Source organism: Phyllostomus discolor, chromosome 3 (genome assembly GCF_004126475.2).
Source record: "Phyllostomus discolor isolate MPI-MPIP mPhyDis1 chromosome 3, mPhyDis1.pri.v3, whole genome shotgun sequence".
NCBI lineage: Eukaryota > Metazoa > Chordata > Mammalia > Chiroptera > Phyllostomidae > Phyllostomus > Phyllostomus discolor.
Window position 1 is genome coordinate 158,138,462 of NC_040905.2, and position 26,186 is coordinate 158,164,647.

General features: G+C 36.0%; 1 protein-coding gene and 1 pseudogene across 16 annotated transcripts in view; both read left to right on the forward strand.

Moving 5' to 3' along the window:
- The window catches only part of PTPRD (protein tyrosine phosphatase receptor type D), a 1,502,332-nt gene that overhangs the window by 660,123 nt on the left and 816,023 nt on the right, over positions 1 to 26,186 (forward strand). The window lies entirely within an intron of this gene.
- LOC114511540 lies at positions 21,797 to 22,289 on the forward strand (annotated as a pseudogene).

A 26,186-nucleotide genomic window follows, 5' to 3' on the forward strand; every position in this document is an offset into this window, starting at 1 on the left:
ATCTTTCAACCCACAAAGAATATTAAGATAGTACTCCTTATTAATTGTTTTGCATGGAGGGGCATATTCATGATAGACAATACCTTCCAGATCAAAACAAAACACAGTTAACATAGTCTTAACCTTGCTGAAACTTTGCCAGGTCTTCCTCGGGCATGGAAAACCAGGCAACTTCCATTGGGATGACTGGACCTTCGTTGCCAGATCATCGCCTTAGACCCACCATTCATCACCAGTTATGGCCTTCTTAAGGAAATCTGTCATTAGCAATCAAGTCATTAGCAGTTGCAGCACGATGTTCCTTCTGTTCTGGTAGCAGAAGCCACAAAACAAATTTTGCCACAACACGTTTCATGCCCAGGTCCTGCATCAAAATCTCAGACAGTAGTTTTTTGAATCCCCAGATCAGCTTCTAGTTCTTGCATGTCAGGTGTCAGTCCTTGTTGATTGCAGCCCATACATGTTCAACATTCTCAGGTGCTCTGCTTCTTGCAGGCCTCCACAATGTGCATCACTTCCAACAGATTCTCAACCACCTTTGAAGCATTTCTGCCACACTTTTATTTGCACTGCACTCTTTGCACCATCCCCAAAAGCCTTGTGAATCACCCAAATAGTTTCTGTGGAGGAATGTTCAAGCTTAACACAAAATTTGATGCAGATTCATTGCTCTACTTGCTCAGTCATTTTAATGCAACAGCCACACAGTACAAATTACTTACCGCATTTACCACCCCAACTGATGAATACAGTGAAGTCATCATTGTTCACACATGCACACTCCAGTCCTCTCTCCTTGACTGGCAGGTTACATTGATGTTGCACAAACCATTCTTGTTATATTCACAATGGCTGGACTTTTTCAAGGCAAACTCATACATATAACATATATCTCACATTTTCTTTGTCCATTCATCCATTCATGGACACTAAGGTTGTTTCCATATCTTCACTATTGAGAATAATACTCCAATGAACATGAGTGAATACAGACATCTCTTGGAGACAGTGATTTCATCTCCTTCAAATATATTCCCAGAATTGATGCTGTTGAATCATATAGTCATAGTATTTTCAATACTTGAAGGAACCTCCATACTGTTTTCTATAGTAGCTCTACCGATTTATTTTCCCATCACAATGTACAATAGTTTCCTTTTTTAAAAATAATTTCATTGTTGTTCAAGTACGATTGTCTGCATTTACCCTCCACTACTCCCTCCCACCCCAGCTATCCCCACCTCCCTCCTCTGCTTCCACTGTGCCTTGGTTTTGCACGTGTCCTTTATAAATTGTTTCTGAACCCCCCTCCCTTATTACCCCTCTTACCTCCCCACTGGTTACTGTCAGATTGTTCTTAACTTCAATGTCTTTTATTATATTTTGCTTGTTTATTTTGTTAATTACGTTCCTGTTAAAGGTGAGATCATATGGTATTTGTCTTTCACCACGTGGCTTATTTCACTTAGAGTAATGCTCTCCAGTTCCATTCATGCCATCGCAAAGTGTAGGAGCTCCTTCTTTCTTCCTGCTGCATAGTATTCCATTGTATAAATGTACCATAGTTTTTGATCCACCAATCCAAAACAACCTATGCACCCCAATGTTCATAGCAGCACAATTTACAATAGCCAAGTGCTGAAAGCAATGTAAGTACCCATCAGTAAATGAGTAGATCAAAAGAGTTCCCTTTTCTCCATAGCCTCACCAACACTTATTGTTTCCTGTTCTTTGGATAATGGCCATTCTAACAAGTGTGAGGAAATAACTCATTGTGGTTTCAAATTACACATTCCTAGTGATAAGTGATGTTGAATATCTTTTCATGTACCTGTTGGCCATTTGTATATCTTCTTTGGAAAAATGTCTATTCAGATTCTGTGCACATTTTTGATTGGATTGTGAGTTTTTTGTTTGCTTTGTTTTTGCTATTAAGTTGTGGGAGTTCTTTATATAATTTGGGCATTAACTTCTTATGAGGTAAATTATTTGCAAATTTCTCCAATTCAGGAGGTTACCCTTTCATTTTTTTGTTGCTTTTCTTTCTCAGCAAAGGCTTTTGAATTTGATATAGTCCTGCTATTTGTTTATCCTTTTGTTGCCTTTATTCTTTTGGTTTCAAATCCAGAAATCCCTCACCAAGACCAGTGTCAAGGAACTTATTGTGTGTATGTTTGTTTCTAGGAAGTTTTTTTCTTAATATTTCAATAAAGAAGAGAAGGTTACATTGTTCTAAAATAAAAGTTAAAAAATCACAAGAACATGAAAGATAAAGAACAAAACAGAAAGGAAACCAAGCACTTTTCTCGATCTAAGTCATAAGTCAGGCTAAAGTTTTACAAGAACTTCCATAATTTCCATGTTTGCCCTTGGAGTTTCTTTCAGTCCTGTTTATTTGTTCTCAGCTTTCTTTGCCTTTCACTGTTACCTATTCAGACATCACTCTGAATGGGGAAGATGATGGCAGTGTGGTTAATCTGGGTTATTCTTTCTTTGAGGTGAGAAAAGGAAGAGATGAGGTAGGAATGGAAGGCAGAAAGTGGACTCTACATAGCATTTGAAATTCCTAAACTCTGAATTACGTATTTGATTCTACACTTTTCCTAGTAACCCGGTGAGGTAGATATTAATAGTAGCACCATATTACAGAGGAGGAAACTGAGTCTGAGAGAGGTAAGTGGCCAGGACTTGTCAGCGGGTGACTATGAAAAGCCTTGCCAGTGTTGTCATGACAGTTAACATTTGTTGACTACTTCCATTTCCCAAGTGTTATCCTAAATCCTTTACATGCATAAGCACCTGTAATTTCCACAACTCTGTGAGGGAGGTTCTATTATAACCCCCATTGAAAAAAAGGAATAAAATAAATTTAGAAGGTTAGTAACTTTCCCAAGTTCACATAGCTAAGAAGGAGTGGAATCAGGATTCTAATTAAGTCAGGCTGACACCGGGGTACATATTCTTAACCACTCCACCATGTACTGCCTACATGTAATACAGGTAACAGTCAAGGCAGAGGAAAAGATGTCACCTAAAACCTAGAAGTTTATGGAAGTGCATGTTCCTAACCTAGGAGAGTATACAGTACCTTTCCATTTACCAATCCGTCTCCTCCACTGTGCTGTGTCTCTACCAGGGCAGATGCTGTGCTGTTTTCCTGCTGTGATAGTCTGACCCCCTAGCACAACTCTTGATACATAGATTTCATGAAACGTTCTTAAATGAGTCAATGAATCAGTGAATGATTGAATGAAGAAAGCCATTAGCAGCTACACATGTTAATTGTCAGTTGTAAAGAGGAGTTTTAACTTAATTGTATTAAATTAACCTCCCAGGTTGTACAAGCCCCTGAGGAGTTGCCTCATTTCAGCTCTCTTCTTCAAAGTGCCTCTGCTTCATGCTGAGGTGTCTAGTCCTTCAGAAGCAAGGGGATTTTCCCCACGTATCCCCCAGCTTGCCTGGCCTGCTGCTGCAGTTAGCGTTCCCACCCATTGTAACGCCTAACATTTTGTTGTATGTTTTCACGTGTCATCACAATTGGTTCTTATAGCAACTGTGTAGTAGGCAGGGTATTTTTGTTTCTAGAACTCAGGAGAGAGATTGTCAGTAAGTGGCTGAGGGGCAAATCTAATTCTCATGTAGCTTCATAACTTTTCTACTAACAAGTATGAGTATGTAACTATTCCACTTCATATTATGGGTTGAATCACTATCAGGCATGACTTCCACAACTAATGAGCCAGGGAAGAGGCACATGAAGGCCGGCATCAAACATTTCGCAACAGTGAATGATTTAAAAACGAACTTCCCTTTACAATGAACCAATTACACTTATCATTAATAGACAATGACTCATCAAATGGATTCTGAATTGAAACTCTTATTCTCAAGAAACTGGACCAAGTAGTAGTACTGATATTTGAACATATATCAAAGTAGTGTGACTTCAAGAGGTAGCAGACTAGACTGATCAATAGCACAGACACTGAACACAGAAGGGCTGGTTTAAATTCTGGTTCTGCCATTTATTAGTGTGTGTTCTTGGTTGTTACTTCACCTCATTGGTCTTTAGTTCCTTCCTCTGTAAAAAGTAATGATATTAGTACTTATAAGGGGCTTGTTTGGTTAGCACATGTCTATAGTGCCAACCACATGGTAAGTAATAGGTAAATACATTTATTCATTTCTTTTGCCTATAATGTAGCTTTACACAGGACTTTGAAAAAATGGGTATACTAGATAAAATACTGGATTTTCTATCTTTTTCTCTAGAAGTTTAAAATTGTAAAAAGAAAAATGTGCACAAAAGACTTATGGAGAGGTCTCATCAACAGATTTCACCCTGGAGAAGTTGTTAAATAGCCTTACTTGCTTTCTTCTAATTGAGCAGCTCTAATAAGCTTGATCAGCTTTCCTTCTGCCTCCTCCTGCCTTGACGTAGAAGTTAAAAGAAAAAAATTCTTCTCTTTTAACTGCTTTAACATTTAACAATCATCAACAGAAACTGTTCTATCATGATGTCTTCTGAGTTAGTGGACTAGAACAAATTCAGCCCATTTAATCGTATGGCATCAGGCAGTGCTGAAAATGCAATTTGTTGGGAAATTTGTTTTTGCATTTGCTATTAGAAGCCAAGTGTTCAGCTCTTTTGCAGCCCTCCACTGGACCTTATCAGGGAACACACTAGCTGGGGGGCATCTGCCGCACTGATCACTCAGAAGGAAACCCAGCAGCTGTGTCGTTGACAGCTGAAACAGGCCTGATGCCCATCAACAAATATCTCGGACGCTTTGCCTTCTCCTTACACTCTTGGTTTAAGAAGGAGAGTTATTTTACGGTTGCCATTTTGTTTGGGGGATGATAAGCATTGGAATATATTTACATTCATCTATTGTTCTGCTAGATATTTGCTATCATTATTCTTATAACGGAAGAAATAAAAGGAAATGAAAATGTTCCAGGAATGTGACTAGGCCCTTAACAAATAAAAGTATAAATAAAACTGCACCTAGTTAGAAAACATAGCTACACAAGAGACAGGTTTGCTATAGAAAAGGGAAAGGAAACGCTTAGAATCTGTTGCATTTTTCATGCGCCTATGTTGTCTTGTATGGATACATGGTTTTAACCACAATCATATGTGAAGAGAAGAATGATCAGTTCTCCTTCAGTGTCCTCTAGCCTAGCACTTCACTTTCATCTGCTCGTCTGGTTTGAAAGTGAGCCTATACAGAGGAACGTTAGGGACACGCTGCTGGATATGAAGTGCCTTTTGTCATGATGTGTCAGTATATCTGAATACAGAGGAACTAAGATCCCTACCTTTCTGACATGTCTGTACTGAAAGAAACCAAATTCCTCAAATCATTTGGACTTGATCAGTGATGGTCTCTTACAAAACAAGACAGGAAAACAGCAGCATTTGGTTTTTTAAGTGTAATTTTAAATTAAATTATCTTAAGTGAATTAAAGCATAATACATTTAATTTAGAACAGAGTACTTTCAAATACTCATAACTGTGTACAAATATTGGGGCTACCCTGTGTTTTATGTATACATTTGTCTATATATCTGCATTAAAATGGAGAAATCTTTCCTGTTGCCTTAAAATAGCACCAGGTTTCTCAGAGCACCCTCATCCGCAACCACTTCTTAGTTAATGATACTTAAAGGATTCACTCCTCTCAGTTAATGAGTTCAGCTAAAAAGATGTAAAGTTAATCCTTTCTGATAAGATTTCCAACAGAATCTGAAACCACTGCAATACAGTAGTTTATTAAACCACTTTGAAAAATAAGTTTTAGAACTTTCTCTTAAGAGTCTCTTTTAAGATCTTAAGGACATTATTTCATCTTCATTTACTAAATAAAAATGTTGCAATAATTGAAATTTTAAACAATTTATTTATTTATTGTTAGAGGAAAGGGAAGGGAAGGAGAAAGAGAGGGAGAGAAATATCAATGCGTAGCCTCTCATGTGCCCCTACAGGGGATGTGGCCTGCTACCCAGGCATGTGCCCTGACTGGGAATCCAACTGGCAACCCTTTGGTTCACAGGCTGGCATTCAATCCACTGAGCCACACCAGCTAGGGCTAATAATTGAAATTTTAATTGGCATCTTAATCTGACCTAAAAAGATAGGTCACAGCCACAGAAATTAGAATCTAGTAAGCTTACCAACCTACAGACTAATCCTTCATTTTACAGTGAAAATGCAAAGCCAATGGTCAAGTGACATGTCAAAGCACATGGTATAGAAGGAAAGCCAACTCTAACCCCTGTTCCAGTGTTGTTTTCACCTCACACAGTAACTAAAAGCAAAGTAGAAACTACGTCAGAATGTAATGGTTGAAATATTTTTTCACAAAAGAGTGTACACACCAACTGCTTTCTCAGTAGGACTAATATGCAGTTACAGGAACTCTTGTGTGCATCAGCTCCTTCACTGATCGCTCAATCATGCTCATTAAGTTTGTAAGTGGCCTTGGCTAAGTTTGCAAAATACTGATGTCTCAATATGCCATGTTTCTTTCTCCCTCTTACATTTTTCTCTCAACTTTCTATTGATTGGCTGTGGAAGGTATTTTTTAAATGGAATGAGCAAGCTAGCAGTTAAACATTTGCTTTGCTGCTCAATCGATTTAGCCCAAGTACTTTTGCAAAAATATACCACAAATAGATTTAAAATCACAAATTGTGAACAAACAGACTAACCATAAGGAGGAACCACAGGAAAGTTTAAAAAGTGGCTGGGAAAAAGTAAAAAGTAGCATAAATAACTGTTTGAACATACAGGAAAATCACAGAGAGAATTAGGGGTGACAGGGGGCATTTCATATGTGTTAATGATATGACCATTATTTTTCTTAGTGTTTGGCAATAATTTTTGGCAGTTAACTTTAAATATTTTTTCTCCTACAAATGTGCTAGTAGAATATTTTAAATAAGAACATGGTTAAGAACATGGGATTCACCAAATAAATAATGACAAATAGTATTATTAAAGTACAAATATTTTTATCCCTCTCAATGGTGGGTATCACCCTTATTACTTAGAACAGCAAAATAATTATTTTGTCTTCAGGCAGAATGCATTTTTGGTGTGTTTTTTTGTTAATGAAGAATCATAATTAACCAGTATGTTCAGAAGCGAAAATGTGTGCTTCTAAAATTGTATGGTTCGTTAACCTTGAGAAGGCAGCATTGAACACTAGCAAGAGCACTGACATTAAAAGGTTACAGAAGTGGTTTCAAATCCTGCTGACTGCAGCACTCAAATAGTTGTGTAACTGTAGGGTACATTTGTTAGCCTGCCTAGAAATGAAGTGCTTCATTTTAAAAATCAAATCATTAATACTGTCTATAGCAGCTGTGAGGGTCAAATGAGATAATACATGCAAAACACAGCAAAGAGCCATTGACAAAGTAAATACCAAAAGTTGTTATTTTGTTATTCTACAACATTTGCTACATATAATTCTTTATTATTAAGAATCTGATTAGTAAGACTTTGGTACATGTCAAAGATTCTGTCACTTAAGGACCTTGTAGTTCAACATTTTAACATTGCTCATTAGGACACAGACTCAAAGAGTTTAAATGATTTCTTAGTGCCAATTTTTAGAGTAATTTTAGGGATTATTAAGTTTAATTTAATTTTGTAATTACATAAACTACATAATTTCAAAGTGGAAAATTCAAAACAAACTGGTTAAGGGAATGGATCAAACGTTTATCTAATTTATTCTATATTGGTTAAAATGTAACAATAAATTTAATTTTATTTCTAGCCTCTCAACCCTTTCTCTTCTACCTTACTTTTTCTATTAGTAACCTAAAACCCTTTATTTATGATTTGTTCTCCAAATTATTTTTTAAATGTAAGTGGAGAAATACATAAAGTCATATAACATTTTTTCTTAGATGAGTAATGGAACACGATGTATTGGCCTCTCCCTTTGTCTTTTCCACTCAACAAGATGCCATGAAGATTGTTCCATAGCAGTGCATGGAGATAGTTCTCACCCTTTTCACGCTTACATGATTCTCCACTATACACACCAGAGTTTATTCAACCAGTCTCCTACTGATGGACTTTTGAGTTGTTTCAAGTATTTAACTACCACAAATATTCTTATAACAAATAGCTTTGTGTATATATCACTGGGTATTTTGTGTATATATTCTGTACATATCATTAGGGACAAGAAAAAGCTTTGTGTATATATCACCAGTATATTTTGGGATATATTTCTAGAATTGGGATTTCTGGGTCAACATGGCTAAATGTTGCCAAATTTTTCCTCAATATTAGTTGTAGCATTTTGAGCTCTCACCAGCAATGTAACAGAGAGCATGTCTTTCCACAAAGTACATCTTCACAAAGCTCATGCACATTTTATGTTGACAATTTTTTGGATTTTTGTTAATCTAATACCTTCAGTTTATGGTTTCCTTATTATGAGCAAGATTGGGCATTTTTACATAGGGTAAAGAGCCATTTGTATTTATTTCTGTGAACTTGTTTATTTTTCTAACCCATTTTTCTAACCCAATTTAGTAGAACAGTTGACATTTTTCCCTAATTTTAGGAGGCGTTCATATTTTAGGGAAATACAATCTATTTACTGACACTTCCCAAATTGGTACCGTTGACCCTAACTTTACATGGAACCCAAGGCGCATATGTCAGACTATCTAATCCATGTCTGCACAATTATCTAAAATTTGGTGAGCTCAAAATGGAACTCCTGATTTCTCACCACATACTAACTCTTCTCTCTAGACTTCCCCCAATCAGTAACATTAGTTCCATCATTTTAAATTTTTCAGGCCATAGACTTAGAGTCATCCCTGACTCTCCTCTTTTTTTCAGTTAGCACAGGGCCTTTGTCACCAATTCCTATTGGTTCCACATTCTACTTTCTAAATATATCCAGAATCCTACTTCTTCTATTCAAATCCATTACTTCAACTCTGGTCTGAACTAGTCTCTGTCATGGCCATGACTGCAGCAGTCTCCCAGCTGCTTTCTTATCTCATGGTACCCTCACCCCAGTACAATCTTCACAAAATAGCCAGAGTGTTCTTTAAAAAGTATGTGGGGTTGTATCATATTATACCTCTGCTCACAAGTCCCCCCCCCCCACCTTGTAAAATACAAAGTCCTGTGGTTGCTCTCTGCAGTGTCCATCATCTGGCCCACCACCCTCCAACACAGCTCTCTGACCTCAGCCTCTGCTGCCTGTCTGCACTCACTCAGCTCCAACACCACTGGTCTCCTGTTGTTCTGTGAGCAAGCTCGCCTTGTTCTAGCCACAAGGCTATTAATTTTCCAACCCCTGAATCTGGAATGCTCTTCCTAGACATATTTCTGTGGCTCACTCCCTCACTTTTTCCTAGGAAGAAAATATCAGTAAGGCCTTCCACAAAAGCCAGAGATAAAATAATAAACCCACCTTCTGCCACACTCACTACTCCCCTTTATCACGCTCTTCCCTTGAGGCACTCAGGACCAACTGACATCATAATTTGTTTATTGTGTTGATTGTTTGCTTCACCCATCATAAAGTAGCCATGGGGATGTGAGCTCTGTCTAGTTTATAGCTCTGTGTGTGAGTTTCCAGAACAAAGTAGGTACTCTGTAATTTTCTTTTTGTAATAAATGAGTAGACAAATGAATAAAAGAATGGATGAACATAAAGTTATGTTCTATTGACTTTACAATGACATCAGACAGAAATATCTGTGAATCAGCATAATGAAAGAAACTCAATTTCATAATAAAGATCTAAAAATTGTACAGTTGGTATTAGGAAAACTCTGGTTTGTGTCATCTTGGACAATATAAAGAAAAAAATCTCTTAATGATGCTTTGTTTTACAGGTTTCTATGGAGTAATAATGTATGCCAAATATTACTTTTGCAATACTTTTATAGTTATATTATTATTAGAAGTAATTGTGCATGAATTCTGAGCAAGGTATTACCAAATATTTAGAATTAAACACACATGATCTCTCCTCATCCAGAATAAGGAAAGGAAGTCAGTGTATCATTCGGTGCAAAATGGGAAAGTGCCTACCTCATATTTACAGTATTATGTGATTATATGAGAGGCAGTAGTTTGAGCTGTCTAAATGAAGTATGTTTACTTAATGTTATAACATGAGTACAAAATTTGACTGGAATTCATTGGGAAACAACAAGAATTTTCCCAAGTCGCTGTTTCTTAGTGAAAGGAAATTCAAATTCAATTTAAGAAGATATTCTTTTTTTCTTTAATAAGTGATTTATAATTTCACTGGTTCTAATTTACTGTAAGCAAAGCATCAGATTAATAATGTGTTTAATATGAGTTATTAAGTTCCCATTAGACTAAATTACCACCCCTGGAGATCTACAAAGCTACTCTGAATTAATTTGCATTCTTCCATAGACACACACTCTACCTTTTCTTAAATGACACAGATACTTTAGGATGTATGTCTTGACATGCTCCCTCAAGAAAAATAAGTCATCTTACAAACTCTGAAATCCCCAATTCTATATGTTATTTTGCAATAATAATAATAATATTTTAGAAAAGGTTCTTGAAGGTTTCTTTTGATTGCTGTATATATTAGCATAGTTTCTAGGTAATCCATTTCCAAATCCATTTTCACTAAGCTATAACAGTGCAAAAATCTTACTATTTTTATTTTTCCAACTGCACTTAAAGCCACCAACATAAAACCATCATCAGATTGACTGTCTTGATGTTTGGTTCTACATAACATACACAAACTTACACAACATAATGTTTGATCTTTGAATCTTATCAAAATTGAGCCAGAACTCTGTAGGGCTCCCCTACCCTGTAGGTGGAAACAAAGGCCTTGTGACTGTTACCCACCGAACTGAGACCACAGTAATGGTTAGAGAAGAAGAGTCATTTTAAAGTGTGTAAACTAAGTTTTGTCAAATATAGATGAATTAAACTAGCTGATTCAGTCTTTTCAATAGCAGATTAATATTATCAGTATATGTATAGACTTGATTTCATGGTGATAATGAAGAGAACTCTAGGGAAAGAATATAAAACTGTATGTAGTTAGAAATACAATAACTGTATATGGAGAGAAATGTTTGCAGTGAAAATTGTGCTCTCTGGATGCATCAGTCATATTAACTAATGAAACCAGGCCTATGCATATTTACTAGCCACATTTCTGCAGAGCAGATTTACTAACCTAATTCCCCAAAGCTAAACAGGGTATCAGGCTGGATTAGAAATCAAAAGTCCCTATTCTTGAGCTCACATGATGAACTCACATCTGTTCCCTAGTGCACAGCATTAATTTTAGCAGTAATGCAACCAGTATTAGTCTGCATTGACCCAGAAAGGTGCTGGATCACACAAGGCAATAGCCTCAGTGTTCTCAATTTAATCTGATCCCCAAATCAGAGGCATATCGTCCCTGTCTTTATCCACATGTAAGTACTAAGAGTTTGCTGAGCAGAGAATGCCAGGTTCTATGGCTTCATTTCCTTTATACTCTGTTGCCAAATTAATATTTCTAAAATACTACTCTGAAAGCCATATTTCTTCATAAAAATTTCAATTATCTCCAAAGACCTTCTTCTTTGTTTTAAAGCATGTATTATTTGTCCAAGTCCCATAAGTACTTGCTGGGTGCATTAGAAACTGCAACATATGTAAAGAAGAAAATTTAAAAATCAAATGTGGGTTTTTAGGGGAGTATAATTGTGGCAGAGATGGAGAGAATGGATTAAGGGAAGGAAGTTCTTGGGGACAGAAAGAACGCTTGGAAGGCTTTTGGATCAGCCCAGGCAAGATGTAATAAGAATCTGAACTGTAACAGTCAGACTGAGAGGGGAATTAAAATGGTATTTAATAGACTGAAATAATGACTTATAGAGGGATAGGAAGAAATATGTTCAAGTTTTCTAATTTGAGAGAGTTGATAGATAATGATGTGAGAAACAGAAAGATTGTGATTCCTGTGGCACGTGTGGCAAAGCACAATGGAAAGTGCATGGCTTTCAATGGGCCAGGCTTTAGAATGGAATCGAATCCAAGGTTTACTTCATACCTGCTGTATGACTTTGAGTGCATGACCTAGCCTCTCTGAGTTCCAGGTAAAAGGGGAAAGACATATCTGATTTTTCGGAATTCTTTTGAACTTTAAACTGGATAAAGTATGTAAGTATACTTTACTATACTTGATATGGGCTCAATAAATCATAGCTGTTAGTGTAATTATTGTTTCTAGATTGAGATGGGCTAAGTAGAAGACTGAAAAACAGCTGTCAGACACAGCTTTAATGTCTTCTGCTCAATCTGGAAGGTGTCCAGAAGAAAATGGAAAATGTTTAAATATATAGGGCTGTTAAAAGGAAGTATATAGTTAATTTCTAACCTGCTTGCATGGAGACTTGACTAATCTGTAGAAAGAAAAGAAAGCAACAGATCTCACAATAAGATTCATGTTGTAGTAGAGTACAAAGAGTGAGGAGATTCCACCAAAATTTTTCTAGGATTTTCTAGCCCTGCTGTCTTCACAAACAGGTTCTTCATTTATGCATGTCTTACCCAGCACACTTTTCAAGTCCATCTAAATGAAATCTCTTGCATGAAGCCTTTTCTGATCTTCCAGTGGAAAATGAATACTTCTTGTGCTGGAATCCACTAAATATTTGTGTATATCTCCGCTAGTACATTGATGCATTCTGATTCTTTATATAATCACAGGTATAAGGGTTTCACAGTCAGAAAAGTCCTTGAGAGTAAAGATCATTCCTCATTCTAGCCTTTTCACTGTGTGCCACAACTCCCAATTCTGTTTTCTGTGCCGTCAGTTATGAGGAAACATTTTGTGACTATCACTAAAATGATTAATGACTATGCTATGACTATCACCTCAAAATCAGTCCCTTCCTCAAAGAATCAGTTTATTTATATTAAATTAATCAGAATTATTTTCTTTGGTATTTTTCAATTAATAAAACATTATTTTTACTTTCTCAATGCATTGCTAACATTATAAGACTTTTGCAAATTATTTTAATTTTATATATATATATATATATATATATATATATATATATATATATATATATATTTTATGCCCTGGCTGGTGTAGCTCAGTGGATTGAGTGTGGGCTGCGAACCAAAGTGTCGCAGGTTCAATTCCCAGTCAGGGCATATGCCTGGGTTGCAGGCCATAACCCCCAGCAACCGCACATTGATGTTTCTCTCTCTCTCTCTCTCTTTCTCTCTCCCTTCCCTCTCTAAAAATAAATAAGTAAAATATAAAAAAAAGAAATATATATATATATATATTTTAAAGTCTTTTAGAGAAGTTTGATGTTTAGGCCTAATCATAACCCTATAATGACAAATCAATGTTTTCTTTATTTGTTTATTTTTAATCTCAGTCTCCAATATTATACTCTATTCATCATTAAATTTTCTATGCTATTATCTTATTACTTTAAAACATGCTAATTAATATTTATATTGTTCTTTAAAAGATTGGCCAAAATTAAATTGGAATAAATAAAATGATTGATTTTAAAATTTGCTACACTTTTACCATATATACATTGTCTCACCAAACATATTCCATGCTTTTCTTCAATATGATAAAAATAAGAAGGACCTTAACCCCAAACTGTAGACACAGGAGTTTGTTTCCAGTTTCTATCTTCCTGTTTCCTTCCACTCAGCTCAGTGTTGCTTTTTATGCTCCCATTTTCAACATTTATTTTACTTTTCCTCTTGCTCCTGGCATATGTGTGGTAGAATCTGACAATTTTATAAGTTGCTTACAAAAAGAGAGAAGAATGCTTTCCTTAGGATGTCACTGTTTGGAGTTAAATAAGCCACTTTTGCTATAAGAATTTTCTTATATTTATTCAAAGATTTCTATTCTTTTCCCTTATGACTTGATAATAGTCCTGCTATTGTAGCCCTTCAGTGAAGCCGTGTTTACTACACAATTTGAGATATTTGCAGCATACACTGTTCTTCATATAAGAAGAGATTAGCTTTTTAATAATAGCTTCTTTTGAATTGGGAAAGAATTTCCACAATAGAAAACCACATGGGGAATGTAATCGATGACGGTTTTGTGTAGGCTTTAATAATTTCTTTGTTCTGAAGGTTTTTCCAGTTTCTGTTAGAAAGATAAAGTAACTGCCACCCCTCTTCAGTCATTACTTAATTTAATGCAAAAGCATTGATAATTATCCAGGGTATTTCTTGATACCTTTTAAAAATTCATTTCTAGCAGACTTCTACAACTAGGGATGTCTCCCTTAAAGATTTACCATGGCTTTGCTCAGTGGTATAATCAAAGAAAGAAAACTTATGAAATTTGTGACCAGACAGTCTTGATTGGAATCCTGTGTTACCTTAGGCAAATTGTTTCACCCCCTCTGATTTCCTTATCTGTCAGGTGAGTACATTGTGAGGTTAAATAAGACTACACATGTAAAATATCAACCAGTGCCTTGCCCATCAATGGACCCAACAAGGATAAGTTGGCTTCATTCACAGAGATTTAAAACCTGCTTGATCCGGATAAAGAGGATAGTGTTCATCTTGGAAATGAAGAAGACGCAACAAATAAAGGCTATCGCATTCACACTCAATTAAGTGACAAGGAAATGCTTTTACTTGTATAACAAAAAGTCCAGAGAACAGAAAGACTCCCAATTTTGGATATCAGGGTTTCTACTCAAATTCTATGTGATTCCTTCCACCTATCCTCCTCCTCATGTTGGCTTTTTTGCCAAGATACTACCCTCAGAGTCGAAAGATGGCTGCCTGCAGGAGCAAGGCCAACTCGTTCTTTAATGCTCACATGAGTGGGAATTGAAGTTATCCCTCAACCGTGGCCTATTAGACTGTCCCTTTGATCTGATCAGGACATCAGATCTTGTAATTAAGTTGTTATTGGTCCAGTGGTGGCCAATATCTTTGGTAAATATTGTATAGGTAAATTGGTGTTGCCAATTTACAACCAGAAAATAAGCTTCAAAGGCTTGCTGACTACAATACTATAAAAGAGAATTGGAAACAGAAAGAAAGTTCCCTAATGCCAAATCCAGTGATCATAGGAAAGCCATATAGTTTTATTGCTAGGCTTAAAAATTAGATGACAGATAGATGATACATACATACACACACATACATACATACATACATAGCTGATAGATAGACACAAGTATATATCTATAAGTGTATGTATATATTTAAATTACTTTAGCATTATTTTTAATACAATTATTGTTGAGACATTAAGTTACATTTAATTTGCTTTACCTTTTCTTAAGAAGTTGACCTATATAGCTTAAATGTTCTGCAACTCTTCAGTCTTGGCATATTTCTGAAATGCTTTCTTCAAATACAATTTAACTCATTTATAGTCACCTTTTCAACAAAGTGATCTGTGGCTAAAGATTTCTCTAGGTTTAAGTTGATCTGAGTCTTGTTTATGATACTCTTGTCAATTCTCACAATTTATATTTGGTTCTGATCTTCTTGTCTTCATTCCTCTAATTAATGCCGTATAGCAGCAAAGCACTGCAGGTGAATTCCACTAGCAGGCATGTATTTTATCACTTCTGAGTTTTCTGGATGGGGACCTAGGTACATGCCATAGGGATACAAAAATAGCAATTGGATCAGTGATTTTACTTAAAGTAATTAAGGGGTATTTTTCACGATGGAATATCATACTACATCCCTAAATAAGGGAATGTGCTTAAAGGTAAAGGTATTTCTTTCTTTCTTTTCTAAAATCACCGCCATCCCAACAGTAGTACTAGTACAGCACACAGAGCCCTTCCTTGAGGAACCTACTCATTATATATATATATTTATATATATATATAAATGTATATATAGGTATATGTGTGTGTCTGTGTATATATGTATTTTAGATACAACAAACAATTATCACCTGCTCTTTCTCTTCTTGTCTGAAAGGATGATGTTATGTCTTCTTCTGCACTGATTATCAGGGAAGCCCTTCACATTTAACCAACTTTCAACCTACACCTTCTAGATAACACTTGACCTGCTATCCAACACATACTTCTGGTACTACATAAACAATTAATCATAAGTTATATCCTCCTCCCATGGCTGAGAAGTTCTCTAAAATACACACAAGCTATGATGAATCTGGAGGCCAGAGGCCTGACCTTAGAATCAAAGGCAGACCTCCCATAATAGAACACAGATAGGAAGCAATTAAGAAGTTCTACCTCCAGACTTTTGAAGCTAAACTGTAGCCATCTAATGGGGGGGGGGGCGCAAATCAGATACTTTCCATTAAGATAAGACTGATTATGGACACCCACAGCTCAATAGTATCATAAGGTTTCTCTTCAGTTTATTTTTATTTTAGACCATGAAGAAATTTGAGACAAGGTTAAAACAAACCCCATATGTTTGCATTTGGGTTCATTTCCCTCAGTAACTCTATCCTATTGAAGTACAAAATCTTAGACATTCCAAGTTGAGTCATCAAAAATATTTATGGAGAAGAAATTAACTAAAATTCTCAAGACTGACTTTATTTAGAGTAAGAATGGTTTGTAAAAATGGTTTGCTTTCTCATCTCATGTGTCTACCAGCAGCTTTGTCTATTGTAAAAGATCTATAACTTCTAAGTGGTTTCATGTTTACTAAATGAATAGAAGAAAGACAAATTTTAAAAAGTAATTTAAAACTGTTTGACAAAGTGCTACAAAACTCCCCACATGAGAGCTAATTTCTGGTGAAATTTTATATGACTACTCAGGGTAGGGTAGAAGAATTAACAAAATTTACATTTTAAGTTCACTGTGATTTTATGGTATATATCTTCAACCCAGTTAATTGCATGTGTGTATTTATGACCTAAGAATCACCCACTGGAAACTATGAAAGAATGAAGAAATACAAAGCCACTTATCTAAGTGAAATTAAAATAATAAGGAAGCTCAACCAGATGTAGGAAAAATAAGATTCATAACTAAAATATAAACACATATAAATGGATACTTTTACTCCCTTGTATGAAGTCAGAAATTCCTTGTAGTCTTCCTGTTCTCAAGCAGTGCAGCACAAAGTTGAAATTATTCTTTTCCTGGATTGCTTGTTGGTCGAGTTTAAGAGATCGTGATGCTATGCAGTTCCCTGACCCCTGTCTAATAGATTCTTTTTTTCCTGAAGCTTGTCTGGCCTGCAGCTGTATTTAAAAAAAAAAGAAGAAGAAGAAGAAGAAAGGGAAGAAAGAAGAAAGAAAGGAAAGGAAGAGAGGTGGGAGGGAGGGAGGGAAGAAACAAGTAGATTATAGAAAGGGAACATTCATTCATGCAAAAACTATGAAGGGAGTGGTGACAGGAAATGGAAGTCAAAGGAGAACATAAAATTAATTAAACAGAGAAGAAAATAATAACATGTAGAGATGAGAGGTGTCAGGTGGTTAGGGGTATCATCACACCCAGCCAAAGACCCCCTAGAAAAACACCTGTAGTTGAAAAGTTGGATTTGTTGCAGCATGAGAGCACATATAGCATGGAGAATTATGGGAGATTTCAGTAAGATAGTGTTGGGATTTATACAGGATTTGGGTTTGTGTTAAGTGCCTTGGGAAAGAGTATAAGGATATGGGGCTTTACCCTGGATTAGATGCTGCCAGAAAGTAGAGGTAATTCTACAATTGGTTATCTTATTCTTACCTAGAAGGAGGTAAGACCAAGTGAGGCTAAAGCTGTCACTAGTAAAGAATCAATAGTCCAGTCACCTGTATTATCCAGCATGGGGAATGTTTAGTCCTTTTTCAATTTTTTAAAACATAATTTTTCTTTTATTGTTGTTCAAGTACAATTATCTCCATTTTCACCCCACCATGCCCCCTCACCCCACACATCCCTGCCTCCCAACCTCAAACCCACCCCCTTTGGCTTCGTCCATGTATCCTTCATACATGTTTCTTGATGCCTCCCCTATTGTCCCCTATTATTCCTCTCCCTCCTCCTCTCTGATTACTGTCAGATTGTTCCTTATTTTCATGTCTCTGGTTATATTTTGCTTGCTTGTTTGTTTTGTTGATTAGGTTCCACTTATGAGTGAAATCATATGGTATTTCTCTTGCATCACTTGACTTGCTTCACTTAGCATGATGCTTTCCAGATCCATCTATGGTGTTGCGAAGGATAGGAGTTCTTTCTCTTTTTCTGCTGCATAGTATTCCATTGTGTAAAAGTACCATAGTTGTTTGATCTACTCATTTACTGATGGGCAACTGAGTTACTTCCAGCACTTGATCATTGTAAATTGTTCTGCTATGAACATTGAGGTGCATAGGTTGTTTTGAATTGGTATTCAGGATCCTGAGTGTATAATCCCAACAGTAGTATTGCTGAGTCAAAACACAGTTCCATTTTTAGTTTTCTGAGGAAATCCCATACTGTTTTCCACAGTGGCTGCACCAGTCTGCATTCCCAGCACGAGTGCACTAGGGTTCCCTTTTCTCCACAACCTCTATAACACTTGTTGTTTGTTGGTATGTTTATGATGGCCATTCTCACTGGTGTGAAGTGGTATCTGGTTGTGGTTTTAATTTGCATCTCTCTGATGGTTAGTGATGCTGAGCATCTTTTCATATGCTCATTTTTTTCAATTTTGATGTTCATGTTTTTATCTATTTTTTTAGACATGATTATGGAGTGGTCTCGCATTGACTAATTCTGTCTTGGTCAGAGTGACCTTGTCTGATGTTAATGTCCTATGAAATTATATACATTGACCAAGATTTAGCTGTGAAAATCAGGACAGCTGGTGGCAATACCAAGGTCTGAATGATAGCAGCAGGCCAGCTCCTTTCTCTTTCTTAGGAGGAGGCACATTAAAATAGGATAAGAGGAAGTGCAAAGGAAATAGTTGATATTTATATATTTAACATATATTATACACCAGACAATATTTATTTACTTAGCATGCTAAATGCCAGACACTATGCTAAATAAATGCATTATGTGCATAATTTAATATCCCTAAGAATCCTATGAAGTCCTACATGTTACTAATTTTAGTATACATGTTACTAATAAGGAAAATAAGGCTTAGAGAAATAAGTCATTTTCTTAAAATGGCTTAACATGTGAAATATTGAGATTAGAATTCTAGGCCTGTCTGATTTAAGAACCAATGTGCCTTATTAAAGAAAATGAGTATGAACATAATAACATCAGTATATTAAGAGATAAACTCTGATATCAAACTATAAGATGCATGAGGACGTATGTTTTATTTCTGATGTTTTCAGATCAACCAGATCAATGATTTACCTACAATGGTGCTTAGTAAATACTGAATGATCAATGAAATGGGTGATGGATGAACTGGTGGGTGGAATCAAAAGTTCACACTTGGTCAGGGTCATGACTATTTAATAAAATTTTATTCTGTGCCCCATAAAGTAGAAAGAAATTCCATGGGATTATTTATGGGATTGCTATATTACATCTTAGAATGTAATAAAGTAATAGCAATTACTCAGCTTTTGGATTGCATGTGAGTTTTACAACAACTTCCACATGTGTGCTCTTAAAAGGTTATCTTAATTTCTATATGAGAACATGGAAATTCAGGTATGTTAAGTCCTCATCTAAGATTATATCACTGGCAAATGGCCAAACATGGCCTTGACTCTTGGCCTCCAACCATTCAGACCAGTGGACTATGCTGCAAACTATAACCCAAATGTTTAGATGCCCACTGAAGCACTTTGTTCTCTATCCCCCTGTAATCATATGTACTATGTGTGTGACATTGGCAAAGACTATGCAAATGCTTTTAGCAACACTGTCCCACCACGGCTCTGGAACCCAGCTCCCCACTTCAGTAGGGGAAACCAAACATATAGAGCCCAGTTGGCGAGCTGCTCACTTCCAGTTTGTCTTCACACATGTCTTTTATCTGTAGGTACTTGATAGAGCAATATTTAAATATTTATGTGAGTTTATAAAACCAGAAGAAATTATATGTTATGTTCTTATTTTAGATGAGACTTCAAATAACATAATTATCATTTTCGTATTTGGATTTTTCCCTTTGGATATGATTTTTAAAGCTTGTATCTGACCTTGAGTAAAGCAATATTCATGATATTAATCTGCTACTGCAAATATAAGTCACATTTATCAAGTTGTGGATTTTAATTTAACACCAATAAATATCATTAAAAAATGACCTGGCCACTGATGATCATTTATTTACATCTAATGAAAGGTTTGTCTATGGAATTTTCTAGTCAGGTCATACGCCTTTAAACAGACAGGCAAAACAGAGAAATAAGATATTCTGTTGACAGGTAAATGTGAATCAATCTGGTTTCATTCAAAGAAAATAATCAAGCTCTTTTCAAACAATATAGAATGCAAAATGATTGCCTGTTGGGGGGGCTGCTTATCAGCCTCTCTTCTCAGAGGAATGATTGCCCTATTCGAGCTGGAGCAGCGCATGCTACCGCTTATCTCGTGACTTCCCTGCAGTCTCCAATATTTATTAACAGTTGATTTTCTGTAGTCGTTCTTTTTTCCCTCCTTCCCTCCTCCAGTGTAAATTAGTTTCCCCAAATCTACATCTAGCCTTCATTTTCTTATCAGTCTGGCAAAAGGATGATTAGTTCATTATTGGTTTTGAAGAGTCTTTCATATTAAGTGGTGCAGCTCTGGTTTCAGGCAGACATTTAACAGACTCCTTATTTGTTTTATTCTTTGTCTCATCATCTTAATTAGAGCCCCCTGAGACTGAGTCTTTTGTAGTAACAAACAAGAATAACGGGAAATTATGAATTGTTGCTTCCACATAAAATGAAGTATTCATCAGGAATTCCTGGTGAGATTCTCACAGGGTAGACTTCAAACATGTGAAAACAATTGTACTCACCCAAGAAAAACCTTTTCATAACTCACACACCTGTCTTTTAAGTTTCTTATTAGGCTAAAACCTAAGCAGTGCTCCTTTTCAGGGGGCTCAAATTTTACTGTATTATCCTAAGGTTGTCCTATGATTTTTCAGTACATGAGTTTATTTCTTTCATGTGAGAATTGCATTCTTCAGAATTACATTCTGAAAAGTGTCTCTCAAACACTTTCTAATTTTTTTGCAATTTTTTCATCTTTGCTATATAGAATTTAACATTAACTCCCTGATTTACTGAACAGACACTGTCCTGGATTCCTGGTATTGAATGGCTATGGGAAAAGAATAGGTGGCTTGCCCTCATTTTTAGATACAGATGATTCAAAATAGCCTGAAAGCCCTAGTCTCACACTGTCCCTACACTCCTTTGATCATATTTTGATAGTTTTTTTTCCCCAGAAGCAGTACAAGAATTGGGTTAGCTATTTAAGTAGAAGTCAGTATATGTTGGGGCAACATATAAATGGTCCAATATAACCATGTTTCTCCTTAACATACAAATCAGGTTTTCTGTTATATATAAAAATAAAAAAGATACAAAAATACCTAAACTTCTGAGAATCCTAAATGCTGATTACTATTATATGTTTAATTATAGCTTATTTATACTTAGAAATCCTTTCCCAAATCTATATGTCTTTGATATTATAAATTGATTTAAACAAACTAAAATATAAATTTGATTCTAGTATGGCTTTGGATTCATATATCCACTAACAACATATAACCATATTGCAATGTCTCAATAAAGAAAAATCCAGGCCTTGTAGATGCTACTACTATCTTGGATCCCCCCACTCCCAGCCATGGTCAGCCCCACCATGTTCTTCAATATCACTGTGGACAGCAAGTCCTTAGGCTGCATCTCCTTCCAGCTGTTTGCAGACAAAGCTCCAAGGACAGCAGAAAACTTTCACACTCTGAGCACTGGGGAGAAAGGATGTGGTTATAAAAGTTCCTGTTTTCACAAAACTATTCAGGGATTTATGTGCCAGGGTGGTGACTTCACATGTCACAATGGCACAGGCAGCAAGTCTGTCTACTGGGAGAAATTCGATGATGAGAATTTCATCCTGAAGCACACAGGTCCTGGCATTTTGTGCATGGCAAATGCTGGACTGGACTCAACACAACAGTTCCCAGTTTTTCATCTGCACTGCCAAGACCAAGTGGCTGGACAGCAAGCTCGTGGTCTTCTGCCAGACAAAAGACGGCATGGATGTTGTGACAACCATGAAGCACTATGGACCCAGGAATGGGAAGAAGATCACCATTACTGACGGTGGACAACTTGAATAAACTTGAGTTGTGTGTTATCTTGACCACCAGACCATGCCTTCTGTAGCTCAGGAGAGCACTCCTTCACCCACATCTGCTTGGAATGTTCTATAATCTTTATGTTCTCCCTGCAAGTTCATTGGGTCCATGTTTTCCTTACCCCTTCCAAATCTAACTGGATTGCAGAGTTAAGTTTATGTTTATGAAATAAAAACTAAACAACAAAAAAGAAAAAAACTCTGTTGTTATCATCAGACATACCTGACATAATGTTAAATGCATTTGTCCTGTCGGTACATTATACTTATATGGGGAAATACAAAATGTGTTCATTATACATTGCTCTGTAACAAATTATCACAAAACATGGCAGCCTGAAACAAGAAATTGTTGTTATTTCATTGTCCCTATGGGTTATGAATCAAGGTGGTGTAGCTGTGTTCCTTTTATATAGACTGTCTCATGAGAATGAAATCAAGGTGTCAGCCAGGACTGGGTCATTTCAAAACCTAAATGGAAGAGGATATACTTCCAATATACCAACACTGCTTTTGGCAGGGCTCAGAAGGTCCACTTTCAAGCTCATTCACTGACTGACAAGCCTCAGGTACTTTCTTATATAAGCCAGAGACATCAATCCCTTGCCACACAGGTCTTTCCATAGGTCTGATTACCACATGGCAGTTCACTTTCCCCAAAACAAGTGCTTTAAGAAAGAATGAATGAGAGAGGATGAGCAAAAAGGAAGCCACAATCTTTTAAAAATCTAATTTCATAAGCAGCCTCCCATCACTTTTTCAGTATTCTTTTTGTTAGAAGTAAGTCACTAGGTCTAACCCACATTCAAGGAGAGGGAATTACACAAGTCCATAAATGCCAGGAGATGGGGATCCATTTTAGATGAGATCCATTTCAGAAGTTTTATACCACAGTTCACTTCTTGCATCCAAATGGTTCATGTCTCTCCCACATCTAGTCCCCAAAGTCTCACCCCATTGCAATAAGTTGGGAAATGCTAAATTATGTTCTTGCAGTAATAATTCTAAAGTTTGGTGAGGTAAAAACAAAACATAGTTTTATTTCTCAGTCATACTGCATGTCCATCATGAGTTGGCTAAGGATTCTTCTTGTGTTGTCCTCACTTAGGAAGTCTCCAAGATCACTGGGTCTGGTTGGAGGGAAGAGAATATTGATCACTGGCCATTAAAGTGTTCTAAATGGAAGTGACACATGTTACTGCAACTCAAATAGCATGGCCGCACTAATTTTAAAGGAAGAGGAAAGTATATTTCTATCATGTACCTGAAAAGAACAAGAACAGAAATATCAATGAACAGCCCAAACACTAACAAAGTGGGTCCAGGTATATAATTCAGCTCTACCTAAGTACATACCAAAATGATTATAGGCCAAATTTTGATATTGAACTCATTCCACAAATATTTACCAACTACTATTATGTACAAGGTTTATGCAAAATGCTAAAAACTAAATTCAGAGAACAAAGCAGTTCTTCCTTACCTTCTGATTTCTCAATATAGTTGGCAAAGTGATAAATATATAGATAAGTACAAAATAGAAATTATTATTAAAATGTTATTTAAGACATACTAGAGGTACCTCATAGACTTGAAAATAATTGAGAGGACATCTTAGTGTAGATGGATTCTGGTGAGTCCTGATAGATACATAGACACAGGCCAGGTAAGGAAAGTTAAGACAAATTTTTAAATTTTTTTAAGTAAGATGAATGTATAATGATTACCTTCCCAGTCACAAGGGCTGAGTTTTCTGCATCTATGGTTAACTACTGCCTTACCTAATCAAGTAACTGGGCAACTGTGCACCTAGACTTCCTCATCTGTGAAATGCAGTTTAATTAGATGTTGTCCAAGATCTCTTCCAACTATAAAATGCTATGATTATTTCTGGCTCTAGAGGATATTTTTTCAAAACCACCTCTTATAGGATAATTATGAAATAATTACCTTATAAAGCATTGTCTTATTAAAAAAGTTCAATGAACACCTATGGGAAACTGTCCTATCTGAAAATAGTGGAATTGTATTTTCATCTCTTCTGAGATACAGGTTCAAAATTGATCACAAGAAGAATTAAGACATAGTTTAGAATATACTGATATGAAATGGTTCTTGATGGCAAACATACACTCTTCGGTTGTGTTTCATCTTTAATCTACCACCCTAAACATTTCTCACAATTCTCATATATAAAGGCACTATTTATATTCTATGTGTTGCTTTTGTTGATTGGCTTGTGAAAAGACTCCAATCACCTCCCTCTTCTGCCAACACACACACAGAATTTGTTTTGCACTGAAACTCTGTTGCTCAGTTGATTTTCACTCTCCTAATTTCACTGAATGTCATATTCTTCATTAGACTCCTCAACCCTTCATGGATCTTCCTATTTTCAAGAAAAATCTTGGGAAGTCACATTCAGGTCATCACCAGTCATAGCACAACCATCATTTTCTACCAGTCATCTGAGTCCTGGCTCAGGATTCTTCCCTTTTCCACATCAAGCCTTCATCCCCAACCTCCTCTTTCACTGCTCTAACCTAGATTTTCAAACCAATATCACTACCAAGTATTGGTGAAGATGTGATACAATAGGAATGCTTATGTGCTGCAGGGAATATAATTGCTACAACCACTTTGGAAAACAGTTTGGCATTATCTACTGAAATTCAACATATGTGTACCAGATGATCCAGCAATTTCACTTTTCGTTATATATGACATGTGTACCAAGAAACATTCACAAGAATGTTTATTGCAGCCTTAATTATAATTGCTCTAAACTGTCTATGACCTAATGTCCATCAGCAATAGAATTGATATATAAAGTGTGGTGTATTCAGATGATATTTGACAAACTGAAACATGAATAAAGCCAGTAAGCATAACATTAGGTAAGAAGCCAGACGAAAATAATGTAATGCATGATTATACAGTGATTGGCAAAAGTAGGTTTACAGTTGTGAGTATGTGAAACAGTTTATTCTTGTATTATTACTTTATTTATTATTGATAAAGGGGCAAAATGAGATTGGGAAGGAGCACGGGAATTCTGTAGCACTAGAAATATTCTATGTATTTTGAGCTGGGTGGAGGAAACCCTGACATTTGCTTTCATATTTCATTGTTTATGTACTTATATCTATAAGTGCACTACATTTTGATTTTAAAAAATAATAAAAAGGACTTGGGCTTCCAAGAAGTCCTGCTTATTTTTTAAAGGGACCATGTGGAAACACACACAAATTTGAAAAAAGAAAACCTTTTCATTTTTTTAGTGATGAGAGGCACAGTCAAGTTCCCAGTTTTTATATCATGCCATATGTGTTATGAAAATCGTATACTCCAGTAACCTTCATCATTGTAGAACATTTTCCCTAAGGGTCTCTGTCAGTTGCAACATAGTTTAAGGTAGGATTTATTGTTATTTAGTTAACAAAATTCCAAACCATTCAATCTATTAAACACACACGTAATATGACATTAGAAAACAGAGCAGAAGGAAAGAGGTGGGGTGAGGGTGAGAGGGAAAGGAAAGATATGAAAGATACATTACTTAGGTGTCTAATATGTCTGACCAGACAAAGCTTAAACACGTGCTCTCTTCCCTGTCTCTCCTGGCTTTTTACTGTATGATTTACATATGAAATAGGGACTTGGCAATTTTGCGAGATAGGTATTTTTAGGGCATTTCAAATTTTATATTTTCCTTGGTGTTTGCTTACCTAGGGTTGCTTATCTAGTATAAACTTGAATCTATGAAAATTTAAGAACAATGACTAAAGTAAAACATGCAAAAATTGAAAATAAAGGTGAATGAAAGCCTCCTTAAAAGGTCACATTGCTTGTGCTAAACATTTCTAAAATGACATGCTCT